This window comes from Fukomys damarensis, unplaced genomic scaffold, assembly GCF_012274545.1.
Source record: "Fukomys damarensis isolate Sample0158 unplaced genomic scaffold, DMR_v1.0_HiC HiC_scaffold_5, whole genome shotgun sequence".
Lineage (NCBI taxonomy): Eukaryota > Metazoa > Chordata > Mammalia > Rodentia > Bathyergidae > Fukomys > Fukomys damarensis.
In genome coordinates, this window is record NW_022900917.1 from 4,789,040 (window position 1) to 4,802,062 (window position 13,023).

Genomic DNA, 13,023 nt, shown 5'->3' on the forward strand with positions numbered 1-13,023 from the left:
ACCCTCCCACCTCTCACCCCACCCGGGGTACTGAGGATCAAAGCCAGGGCTGAGCTACATCCTCAACCCTTTGAAAAAAAATCAATTGATTGAATCATATATTTATTTACAATACTGGGGCTTGAACCTCGAGCCTTTTCACTGAGCTACACCCCTGTTTATGTATTTATTTTTACATAGACTTTACACCTTTTAGAGTAAGTTTAGTTTTAGCACTTTTCAATGTTTTATTTTGAAACACTAAGTTTAGGGTCTAACTAAATCTCCAAACTGCCCATGTTGGGCTGAAACGTAATCCTCCTGCCTCGGCCTCCCACAATGCTGGGGTGACAGGTGTGCACCGCCACACTCAACCCTTCTGAATTCCTTTCAGGAACAGATTTCTAACCAAGAGGTGGAGGGGGAGCGGCTGTAAGAAGAATGAAGATGCGCTGTGTGCACGGACCGACTCCCCATGGTGAGTGTGATCATCGTGCACAGCTAACTTGTGCTAATAAAAACAAAATAATACATTCATTTCTTAAAGAATCGATTTCTACTCTATGGATCCAACCAGTCTGTAACCAAGATCTAGTTAGAAGAAAACAAAACTCAAAAACTCAAGCCATTTTGTGCAACTTCAAACTCCCCAGTGGCAGAAGGCGCCTGCATCCTCTGCGCGGCTGGTTTTGTGTTCACGCAGAGGGCGGTGGCACGGCGGTCGGGACGGAAATCTGCATGGCTTCGAGCTCAAAACCTCTCCAGGTAGCACGCGGGAGCTGCGGTCCAAAGACTGGGCTCAGGGAAGGGGCAGGGGCCCGACAGCACCGCGCGGGCCTCCTCCGCCCTCACCCCGCCCTCGGCGCGATGCTTTGTGGCCTCCCTGCTGCGCGGACCCGGTGTACTTGGCACAGGCTGGCGCCGAGTTCCTCGTGGGAAGGGTGCCACTCACCCACCCCTGCACGCTTCACTCACTCGGCTCGTTCGTTCAGCCCTTCGATCGTCACCACCGCGTCCGCTGAACGCTAACAATTCGATCCCGGTTCACGTTCCGAGGTCTTTTCCACAGTAGGCTCCTCGGTATATATTGTATCATAAAAGAAGGGTTTGGTTGGTTGGTATACTGGAGCACTGCTACCTAAAACCCTCGAAGATTAACGTAAGATTTGCTCAGCAGGTCTCAAATGAGCCCACTAAGGGCCGGTACTGCTCTGAGAGCCACGGGCCAGGCCCCTGATGGCAAAGCCAGAGCCCGCCGGGCCCTGGCACAGCTGCCACGGATTCGAGGGGCAGCTCTGATGAACAGTGCGGGGTGAGCAGAGAACATCGGGGACCTGAGCTCCTCCCAGCCTCCAGGGCGGCGCTGCTGCCCGGCTCTGAGTCCACCGCCACGGTGGATGGCCGGGCTGGGTCACCCCAAGCTGCAGCCGGCTGAGGCCCCACAGAGAAACCGCTTCTTCCTGGGCTGCTCCGGCAGCCCTGCCCCTTGCTTCAGCTCCCCACTGGTTCCCCTAGGAAACTCCCTCCCCTCCACCTGGGAGCCCAGATCAACACTGATTTAGATCAGAGGGGCTCTTGAGGACTGAGCCGGGAAAGACACACACACACACACACACACACACACACACACACACACACAGAGAGAGAAAGAGAAGAATTAATCCATGGGAGGAGAACAGCACAGCACACGCAAGGCCCTGTGGTAGGTAGGCTGCATCTTCACCAATGCAGGAACTAAATGAAGGGCAATGTCATCCCAGCACACAGGAGGGAGGCTGAGGCAGGAGGATCACAAGTTCAAGGCCAGCTTGGGCTACCTGATGATTTCAAAACCAGCTTGAACTATATAATGAGATCCTGTCTCACAGAGAGAAAGAGAGACAGGAAGAGAAAAAACAGTGCCTGGTGAAATTTAAGACACAGGCAGAGGGCAGATTATGCAAGGATTTGTAGTTAGTTTTTAGGACTTTAAATTGGACTCTAAGCGGGATGAGTGTGCAGGGTGTTTAGCAAAAAAACTTGATCAAAAAGGAAGGAGGTTGCAAGAAACCAACAAGGAGGCTACCGAACAGCGCCAGGAGAGAGAAACTGCAGGTTATTTCCTACATCAGAAACAAATTCGGCCATGGTTTCCCGTGATACTCCAGGCTGCCTTTCCTCCCCTGAAGGCATTCAGTAGGTGACCTTCACTTTGGCAGTCTTGCACAAGTGTTATCTTCTGCTCAGTTTGTAACCTCACAGAGCTGTGAATTCGTTTATAGTCTTCAAAACAAACGAGCCATTAGCGCCGCAAACGTTAGCTCCGCCCCCACCTTCACTAGCCAGGGAAACAGAGGGATCCAAGCAGCACACAGCGCCAAATACACGCACTTCATTAGATAATAAACTGGGTGGGGGCTCTGGGGCACAATGCGTGCCTCACACGTGTGGGCCCCGGGTTCAGCCTGCAGCGCTGCAGACACACATACGCACACATACAGGGACACACACGAACACATACACACATATACATACGTACATAGATTTGATCTGAAACGAAATGCTGACAATAATAAAAACAAGTCAAACTTTCATTTGCCTGATTAAAATATAGATGGCCTTCTGAGGGAACATCAGGAAAAAGTGAAAAATAACGATTTTTTTTTTCTCATGGGGAGAACAGTTAGAAGTATTCAGAACCCACTGATCCTGGATCTGTATTTGTAGTTCAAAAGTTCTAATTTAAAAATTGTTTCTCGATACAATAGTGAATAGAAGAAAAAAACCTTTAACTTTGTAATATGCATATTTTATGTGCACGGAGTTGTATGAATGCATATGTTTGATGTGTGTGTGTGTGTGTGTGTGTGTGTGTGTGTGTGGTGGGAGGCAATCCCGGGGCTGTGAGGGCTATGGTGGGAATGGACAGGACTGGCATAGGAGGACACCCAGGGCCAGCGATGGGGCACAAACATGCCGTGCTGTGCGTGATGGTGGTGAGGCAGACCCGGGAGCCCGCAGCATGGCTGTGTCCTGTAGCAACTGTGACAGGAAGCTTGGCAATGTTACCCATGAGGAGAGGGCAGAGTATGGCAGGGGCCTGGCAAGAGAGGAGGCTTTGTGTGGCTGCCACGTCTGGGGGCTCTGGGAGGGCACCCCATCCTCGTATAAATTGTTGCACATGCCTCTCATCCCAACACTTGGAAGGTGGAGGCAGGAGGGTCACCACAAATTTGAGGCCAGTGTGGGATACAGAGTGAGTTCAAGGCCAGCTTGGTCTACATAGCAAGACACTGTCTTAAAAATCCAGGAAAAAAAAAGAAAAAAGAAAGGAAAGAGAGACTGGTGTGGCAGGGGGAGGGGGAGATCAGTTAACAAACATATTGGGAGGCTGAGGCAAGAGGATTTCAAGTTTAAGGCCAGCATAGGTTACACAGGAAGACCTTGTTTCAAAATAATAACAAAACTCCTTAAATTTAATTTTTAAAATAAAATAATAAGCCAGATGAGGTGGCACACACCTGTAATCCCAGTACTCAGGAGGCTGAGACAGAAGATTGCCACAAGTTTGAGGTCAGCTTGGACTACATAATGAGTTCAAGGCCAACCTGGACCACATAGCAAACCCAATCTCAAATAAATAAATGGCCTCCTGAGAGTTTAAAAGTAACAACCCCCCCCCACCAAGAAGCCAGGTGTGGCGGCAAAGGCATGCAGTCCCAGCACTTGGAAGACTGAGGCATAGGGTCCCGAGTTCGAGGTGTGGTGGTACACACCTATAAGCACAACACTCAGAAGGCTGAGGCAGGAAGATCATGTTTGAGGCCAGCCCAGACTACATAGTGAGCTCAAGGCCAACCAGAATTACACAGTGAGACCCTGTTGCAAACAAACAAAAATGATGTATGTACATTTATCCCTATATTGAAAATATCAAAGGAAAAGCTCAATATGAAAAGTCATCAGCAAGAGCTGCACTGAACTGATGTGTTTCCCAAATTGCTATGTTGAAATCTGATCCCCAGGTGATGGTCACTAGGAGGTGGGGCCTTTGGAGGTGACAGGGTCTCTGTGGGGGGGCAATGATGGGAAGCCAGCCAGCAATGTGGGCACCTGGCCCAAGTCACCGCCTGCAGAGTGGGGAAATGGGTTTCTCACATTCACAGACCCTGTCCTGGGCTCTTCCTTAAAGCAGCCAGCTTGGCACAGATGACAGCTGGGAACCCACAGTGCCACTGTGCCTACCACAGAGACACGAAGCAAGGCCTCCCTGGAAACCATCCTACTTCCCAACATTGAACTTGAAATCCTGACTACTGAGATAGGAGAGAAAGAATCAAGAAATGTAAATACTAAGCCAGCCATGGTGGTGCTGAACATCTAATCCCGACACTCTGGGAGGCTGAGGCAGAAGGATTGGAAGTTTGAGGTCAGCCTGAACAACTGGCGGAGACCTAGCAAGACCCTCTCTCAAAATTTAGAAAATGATTGAGGATGTAGCTCAGTGTGGAATTCTGGGTTCAGTCCTCAGTACTACAGAAAAAGAAAAGAAAACCAAAAAACAAGAGCTTCTCAAAGCCCACATTATACTTAATGCTGAACCCCGAGGACATTACACAACCGTCCACTTTCAACCCTACAAGTGTGAGGTGTTAACATTGCTCTGGAACAATGGGTTCATAGAATTAAAGATGAGAATAAAAATAAAAATTAAAAAATAAACATCATCTGCAAATTATGCATTGTTTCTAGAATCTCCCCCCCAAAGAATCAACCAAACAACTGCTACAAATAAAGCAATACAGTAAAGTGGCTGGGTACAAAATAACATTTAAAAGTTAAAAGAGTTAACAAATGATAAAAATGCAAGATCTCTTTGAAGGGATATTTTAGTGATTCTGAGGGGTACCAAAGACTTCAATAGATGAAGCAGAACATTCTTGATTCTCGTAAGAATGCACAGTGTTAATAAGATGAGAATTCTATACTGCAGTTGTCCAGGATACGTACTGTAGTCTCTTCTCTTCCTCTACCCCCAAAAGATGATTTCTTGAGACTAGAAGCTGATTTTATAGTTGGTACAAAAAAAGGATGCGAAAGCATGCCGGAACATTTTTTAGAGCAGTGAGAGAATCCTCAGAAATCAAAACACTGTACAAAGTTAAATTTACAGTGAATAGATCAATGGAACAGAATTGAGAGTTGAGAAATCGTTCAAATTCTGTAAGAATTTAATGTACGGGAAAGGTGGGAGTTCAAACAGTAGGGGGCCATGTACTGGCTGGTACATGATATTAGCACCATCCGGAAAACCTGCAGGAAACAATGAAGAAATCTGCCTAAATTCTTCTTCCTCGGGCAAATTCCAGAGGGGGCAGCTCTCAGTGGGAACAGGACAGGTGCAGCTCACGGCACACACCCAAGGCCTGGGGTCTTCAGCTGTCCCTGTCAACTTCTGAAAGAAGTTTGCGTGCGAGGAGGAGTTGTTTCTCTATAATTTTAGAGCTCAAAAAGGCTTCCTCAGCAAAGCAGAGAACTCACAAGCTATTAACAAAACAGAGCAAGACAGGTGCATTGGGCTACTAGAAATCAAAAGCCTCTGGCCGGTGAAAACTACGCTACAGCTGAGCGACACGCGAGGATCAGCTAGAGGCTCACCTCTCCGCAACGAGAGAGTTGCCAAAGAGGAGCAAGAAGAGGGCAGTGGCGAAAGGAAAAGTAGGCAGAGGACATTGAGAGACTCGTCACAAGACCAGAAATGCAAGTGGCTTTTAAGTATATGAAAAGAACTATAGAAATGTAAGTTAAGACAGCAGCCAAGGCATTATTTTCCAAGTTGGCAAAAACTATAAAGACTGATTGCTCCCTTGGTGCGCATGCTGCCTGCAGCGGCAGGCAGTCGAATGTGACTGACCGGAGTACAAATTGGAGCATCATTTTAGGAGAACGATCTACCAGGAGTTACGACGATCTTCGCCTTTGCTTCCGAATTCCACCCCTGCCCATTCTCCCCTTAACGACCCCTCCGTATCCAGCCTGGGACCCTGCGACCCTGAAAAAGGTGATTCCGTCTTACCGCTGTGGAGCGACTGAATTCACAGACCGTCCACGTGAAAACGCACAGAACGCGGCCCAAGCTCAAACGCTTTCTAATACTCGGACACTGCTGCGCAGAGAGCGCCTGGTAAAACGCGGGAGTCCATTCAACGAAACATTAACCTTCTGTCGGAGCTGGAGAGAATTATAGGGGTAGATATCTTGTATCTCCTTAAAATTCACAGTTACTGTGCAGTGAAACGTCTATTTTTAATATTTGTAAAAACCCAGTAAATTCCTCCAACAAAACTCCTTCTAGAAAAGAGTAACAAATCTTGATTTTTATGCCGAGAATTTCTGTAATGGTGTGATTTTAATAATAGCAAAAACTACGGTACTAACCTCTATGTAACTAAAAGCAAGTCAGCGATAGACAATCCTTGGCGTATTTAAAGAAAAAATTCATAGACTCACAGACAGATACAGAGCTAGTTTACAGAAATATGCACTGTGACCCGTTTCTCAAAGACTGCCCTTCCTTGCACAGGGTTTCGTGGGCAGCGCGGCAGAAGGTCACTAGTTGCATGCTGCGAATGGTGGACTTCTAGTTGCGTCATCTTCTAATTTCAAGTTCAAGAACATTTGAAAAATAGGAGAAAGTGTAGCATGAAATCCTAGACAACCTAAGAACGTATTTAAAATAATGAGTTCAACTAAATGTTTTCTCTTTCCTCTGCAACCAGACTCCATTAAGCTGAAATTTGCATTTCACACATTTTCTCCTAAGCAGTAAAAGGGAAGAGGTACCAAACATTAACCCTAGCAGGGGGACTGAAGGAAAAAAAGCCTAATGATTTGCCAAATAGAGATTTCTGATGACTGCAGTTGGCTCTAGTGACAAATCCCTCGCTGTCCTGGACCAGGGGTGGCAAAACGGCGGCTCGGCTCGGTGCCACAGCACACGGCCCTCTGCGGTGAGGTCCGCAGTTGTAGGGGTTGTTTCTTCTAAACTAAAACCTCGGTATTCAGGTTGAGCTGCAGTGCCGGCGCTTCCTGAGAAGTGAGCGAGCGTGGGGCTGCACTTTGGGCACTCGGTCTCTACAAGGTTCGCCATCGCTGTCCTGGACGCTTGAATGCTGCACCTCGGTTCAGAGCAGCACGTCACTGCCGTGAGCTGCGACCTGCCACAGGTGTCCCCTTTAGCTCCACAGACAACACACCGGTGACAGAGAAGAGACACGGAGAACACAACCTATGACTCTAAATGACTTTTTAAGATAAAAGTTTAATTACAGGGCCCCAGAGACTTATCTGTGGAAAGGGAGTTCATTTTAAATGACCCTACTTATTTAGATAATTGGCTAAAGCATTTCTGAGCCACTGGTAATAGGCATAAAAGACAATGCATAAATAAGAAGTAAATGTGACTGGCTGTAAGCCTGGCTAAACCTGAGAAATGAGGGACAATGTTTTCAAACCAAAATAAAGCAGCAACTTTGAAGACTGGCTGTCTGGCTGCTTTCTGCACCTGTCTGATGTTCCCACCAGTAATTACACTGCAGGATGGGAGGTGCGTGTGCAATTGCACTTTCCTCTGAGTTGGGTTTCCCCTAATCACATCCTTAAGCCTTAAACTAGTAGCCTCCTTCCTGGGTGAGGTGCCAGCACCTCACAGGTGTGGGACTCTGGTGCCACCACTGCTCTTTGCAAGAAATGGGGTCCATGGGGAACAGGTGTTGATGGCTCTGGGATGTGTGAGCCCCGAGCTCGCTCACAGTTGGTCTGTTTGGAGGTGCAGGTCCTCATCCCTTGACTAAATTCCCAGAGCTTCAAGTCTTTGATTGGGGACCCTGGAATCCTGGGACCCTGTGCTCAGTGACAAAGGCAGGCTGAGAATCAGGGGTTTTTCTCTGGCAACCCCCCGCCCCCATGGCTTAACACTACCAAACCCAAGGGCTTTTAAGATCCTAAAGACAGCCAGATGAAGTTGCACTGTAAAACCAGCACTTGGGAGGCTGAGGCAGGAGGATTGCTATAAGTTCAAGCCCAGCCTGGGCTACTTAATGAGTTTAAGATCAGCCTGAACTACATAGCAAGTCTGTCTCTAAAAAATGCATAAAGTTTGACTAAGATTGAAAATACAATTTGAGGATGGAGTCAGTGAGAAGGTATGCTTAGCATGGACAAGTCATGGGTGGGATCCTAGCTCAAAAAAAAAAAACAAAGATGGGAAGAAAGGAAGTGTGGGGAGAGGGAGAGAGGGAAGGAAGAAAGGAAGCAAATACACCTTGAAAACATGAAGAAAAGAAATGCACTTCAGAGCAAGTTACCACCTTTACCTATCAAACTGGCAAAGGCAGAAGACGATAGTACTGCTGGTCGGAGGGGTATGGATGCCACCTGGTCAAGCACAGTGCTGTCAGCACTCACTGAACCGGGGACGTCCGAGTGGTGCTGTAGAAATGCAAAGCACGTCTTTGAAAAGTGCATGTTTTTCAGGAACATAGTTCAGGATTACATAAAGATTTAGTTATAAGCATGACTTCTTAAATATTGACTTCAGTGAAAAACAAAATCTAAATGTACAACAGAGAAAGGACTAAATAAACTTGAATGTTTAATAGGTCTATTAAAATATTTATCAGAGTGGAAAACAATCTATAGTAAATACCATTTCAAAAACTCAGTTGCTACTCAGTATATAAATCACCACCCCATCCCTGCATCAGTGTATTTGCAGGTACATGCATAGCAAAAGGAGTGCAAATAAGGATTTCAAAATGTTGACAGGGCCAATATATCTAGTGGTAGAAGACGGCTATCCCTAGATTGAGTACGAATCAACTTCCTCTTACAAAGGTCTCTTACATAACCTGAAAGGAAGAATAAAATAAAAGAAAGCTTTAATGAGTGAAGTCTACGAGGTCGATCTTAAACTCTCAGTACTTGAAAGTACCGAAAGGACTCACACAGAGAAACACAATTGCACTGACATACAACATGAACCTGTGAACATTTTTCTAAGTCATGAACTCAACTTTGAGGAAGTGATAGCCACAATTTTGGTGAGAAGTTAATAGTTTTAGGTGTATAAAGATTCTTACAAGTCAAGGGCATGAGTGTCAATACCCTGGCTGTTTTCAGTAATGAGAAGAAGTCACTGCCAATGCAGGTGGGACAGCTGTCCAGACACTGGGAGGTGCTGTGGGTGGACGCCCATGGGAAGCCCAGCTGGATGGCAGCCCCAAGGTCCTCTTGGTCATGTGCCCTCCAGGGCACAGCACAGCCACACATGGGACCAGGATCAGAGCCAGGCCTTCACGAAGCCAGACCTGCTGGTACACACTGTGATTCCAGTACTCCAGGAGGCTGAGGCAGGAAAATTGCAAATTCAAGTCCAGGCGGAGCAACTCAGAGACCTAGTGAGGCTCTGTATCAATGGCTGGGGATGTACCTCAGTGCAAAAGTCCTAGGTTCAATCCCCAGTACAGCCAAAAGAAAAAAACAAAAATCTTCCTTCAAAAGAAAACACAAGCCAGGTGTGGTGACACACACACTTGTAATCTCAGCACTCCAGAGGCTGAGGCAGGAGGATTGTTGTGAGTTCAAGGTCAGGTTGGACGACATAGTGAGAGGCCCTGTCTCAAAAACAACACCAAAAGACACAAAAGGAAATATAAATCACCACAAATCTGAGAAAATGTTTAACTTTATTAATTACAAAACTACAAATTAAAACAAAAATACATTATTTTTGCTGTTCACATAGATGGAAAAAAGTAATTCTCATTTTCCTAGTGAGACTGTATAAGGAAGACACCCCCAGGCATTGTTGAGAGAACGTAGAAAGGACATCTTGCTAGAGGTCATTTTCAACTGTGTATCAAGGACTTAAAAGAAGTTTGTGTCTTTCCTTCTCATACTCCCGGAAATCGATTCTAATGAGTAACAAAAGAAAGACTTACAAATAATCCTGACTTATTATATGAAAGTGGAAAACAATCTAAATGTTAAAAATGGGAGATGGTAGACTTCATCTTCACGAGCTATACCAAAGAGTACTTCAGACTGGTAAAATGGCGGCAATGGGGTTCTGAGCAGGAAATGCACATTGGTGTGAACAAGGTCAGCCTTGACTTGCTCGGTCTTTCATAGCTGCATTCTTAGACTATATCACATTTCACACATAGGAACTGTGAGAAAACACACAAAGCATTCACAGGCTGCCAGAATTGTGAGTGATTTTTCTTCCCTGTACTTTTCTCTGGTTTCCATTTTTCCTCATGAGCACTTATTATTTTCACAATTAGAAAAAAGGCTCCCCAAGAGATGCTTCTTCAAAAAGAAAACAGATGCAAACGCAAAGCTCTACCCTGAAATAGCTGCATTTGAAGGCAGCCAGGATGATCTGTCAGGGCCTGAGGGAGATCACTAGGAGGGGACCCAAGATGGAGGGCAGGGGACCAAGGAGGGAGAGGGGACGGAGGTGAAGAAGGAATGAGGGTGCATGTTGTTCATAGATGAACTCCCCAGGAAGGATGTGACCACTATGCCGCAAACGCAGACTAACAGAAAAGCAGCGATTCACTAAATCACCCATCCAGTACACGATGTGACACTGAGCCCAAACCACAAGAGCATTTCCAACTTCTTCCTTACTCAGGGACATCCATACACGGCCACCGCGGCCACCACGTCCAGAAAAAGTCGTGGGCATCCACGGTGGCCAGGCACTTCCGGGACCCAGGTGCTGGGCTGCATCTTGTCCAGGCAGGACAGGCAGACGGGGAAGCGCAGGGTGACACCATCATCTCACTCTTAGGTCAGGGGCAGTGGTGTAGGAATTATGTTCAAGGCAGCTGGCAAGCTCACACGCGAGCTTGTGTTTTTGTGTGGCTGAAGACAGCACAGCCCACACCTCACAGGTCTGCTGAAAGCTAAGAGAAACAGCAGGAATAAAGACGAAGACCATCAAAGAATGTGCACCTTTATTCAGACTCTCAGCCTCCGCAGAACCTAACAAGTGCTCAGAAACACAAGATACCATGCCAGGGATTTAGTTCAGTGGTTCCGCTGACTGCCTCACAAGCGCAAGGTCCCGAGTTCCATCGCTGGTACCAAAAGAAAGAAATACAAGGTACCTCATGAACTTCTGGATGGAGGATGTGAGAGAAAAGCAGGAAGGGAAAGAAGGGGTGAATGCAAACCTCACTTTTGAGCACACAAATAAAGAGCATAACTATGAGTTTTTGTTCTGCAGGTTCTATTGATTTATACAGACAGACTGCCTTACTGTATTCCCATTTCAAAGAAGTTTACTTTCTGTTTCTTGAAGTAATAGGGATTGAAAATGGAACCTAAGCAAGAGCTCTACCACTGAGGCAAGAGCTCCACCAGCCCTTTTTACTTTGGGACAACATCCTGCTAAATTTCTCATGAACCAGCCATCCTCCTGCCTCAGCCTCCTAGTAGCCAGGACTCTAAGTGTGTACCACCAGGCCCCCCCTCTTCTGCTTGCGTTAAACCTCGGTGATTCCTCAGGGCCAGTTCCTCCAGCAAGCTCACATGGTGCGCTTCATGTTCTCTGCAGAGGGGGCCCTTGCAGGGCTGATCCACAAGCCTGTGTGCAGCAGTGCTTCTTAACACTGCTCACAGCGACGGTGGGACAGGCTGCGCACCAGCGTGCGGAGGAGGATGAGTCAGACGCTCAGCCCAGGCAGAACAAGTCTGTCACGGAAACATTAGTTATGAAGAAAATCAGAAGCACTCAGATTTGTCCACGCGCTTTCCATGTGGAAAGAAAGTCAGAGCCCAGCGTCCTATTCCTCAAAAGTACTGAGCTCGGTTGAAGCCACGCTCCAGGGTCCCGAGGACATTGAGCTGGGGCCAGGGGACACGCAGCACCCCCAGATTGGAGGGGAAGGGGACAGGCCGGTGGGTCCCTGTGTGTCACTCAGGGTGAGCGTGTGCTGCTTTCTGTGGCTCGGGGGCTGTTTTTACAAATGGGTTCTAACATTCCTCCTTAATGATGAAGGCACCGCAGACCCAGAACCGTCCACACGTTGCGCAGTCCCTTGGAACTTCGGAGCTGGTGACCTGTGCTTCCTCACTGTCACCCCTTCCGAGCACAGACGCCTTCTCGATTCCAATCCTATTTCCCTACTGTGCTTTAGCCCTCTGCCTCCCGCCCCTCTGCTCTCTGAGCTGTGATTTGCTGCATGGACCCTCTGCCCCGGCATTTAGGGCTTTCTGACTTCCTACTTCCTAAACTGATGCAATCCTTGCTTCCTTAAGGTAAACCCCTAAGATGGAATTCGGGCGTGCAGGAGTAGAACCACGCCAATCTGCCAGCTTCCCTTCCAGAACGTTTGAAGACATGGATAAACTGTCACTATTGGTGTCTTCCCCAACCCTGCTCAGTTACTGAGCCACCCAGACAGGGGAATTGGGGGGGTCCTATAACATAATCTGTGTTCCTTGGATTATTACAGAGCTCAGTATGACTGCAGAAGTTTATCAGCCACTTGCAGCACATTTCTGAATCGTGCTCCCCTCTCTGTGACCGCACTGCAGTTGTGGTTTTAGTCCTTTACCAAAATACGGAAGATACACGTATTTTTTAAAAGTCTACACAAAGACTCCAAAACATCCGAAAGATTAACTAAAAGTCCGGTGTGCAGAGGGTACATACAATTTGACCCAATCAAAATTCTTTCGACACCAGAAATTCCCCGGGCTACCAAGCAGAGAAAACCAACTTCTGCAGCCCCAGGTCTACAGCGGGATGGGGGAGCAGGAGAGGAGATTTCATTCCTGACCTACACGAATGCCAGTTGGTGCCACACAGTGGAATGACGCGTGAGTCTGTCCTTGGGTGAAGCCCGTCGGCTGCCCTTCCCTTTACATAATTCTGTACGTTTTCTGGGTGCTCAGCCGACTTCAGAAGGGGCGGTGACATCTAACAATGAAGGGTCCCAGTTACGCTTTACTAACAGGAGGAGTAGTGAAAGAGGAGGAGGAGGAGGAGGA

The 13,023-nt window shown here is 47.3% G+C and overlaps 1 protein-coding gene and 1 long non-coding RNA gene across 2 annotated transcripts in view; one reads left to right on the plus strand and one right to left on the minus strand.

The window, feature by feature from the left end:
* Positions 1 to 13,023, minus strand: part of Grhl2 (grainyhead like transcription factor 2) — a 121,688-nt gene that overhangs the window by 101,483 nt on the left and 7,182 nt on the right. The gene's annotated exons all lie outside the window — the stretch shown is intronic.
* The window catches only part of LOC104859015, a 4,516-nt gene continuing 4,242 nt past the window's right edge, over positions 12,750 to 13,023 (plus strand). Inside the window, exon 1 of the long non-coding RNA XR_779259.3 lies at positions 12,750 to 12,852. This is a non-coding gene — a long non-coding RNA (uncharacterized LOC104859015). The remainder of the gene's footprint in view (positions 12,853 to 13,023) is intronic.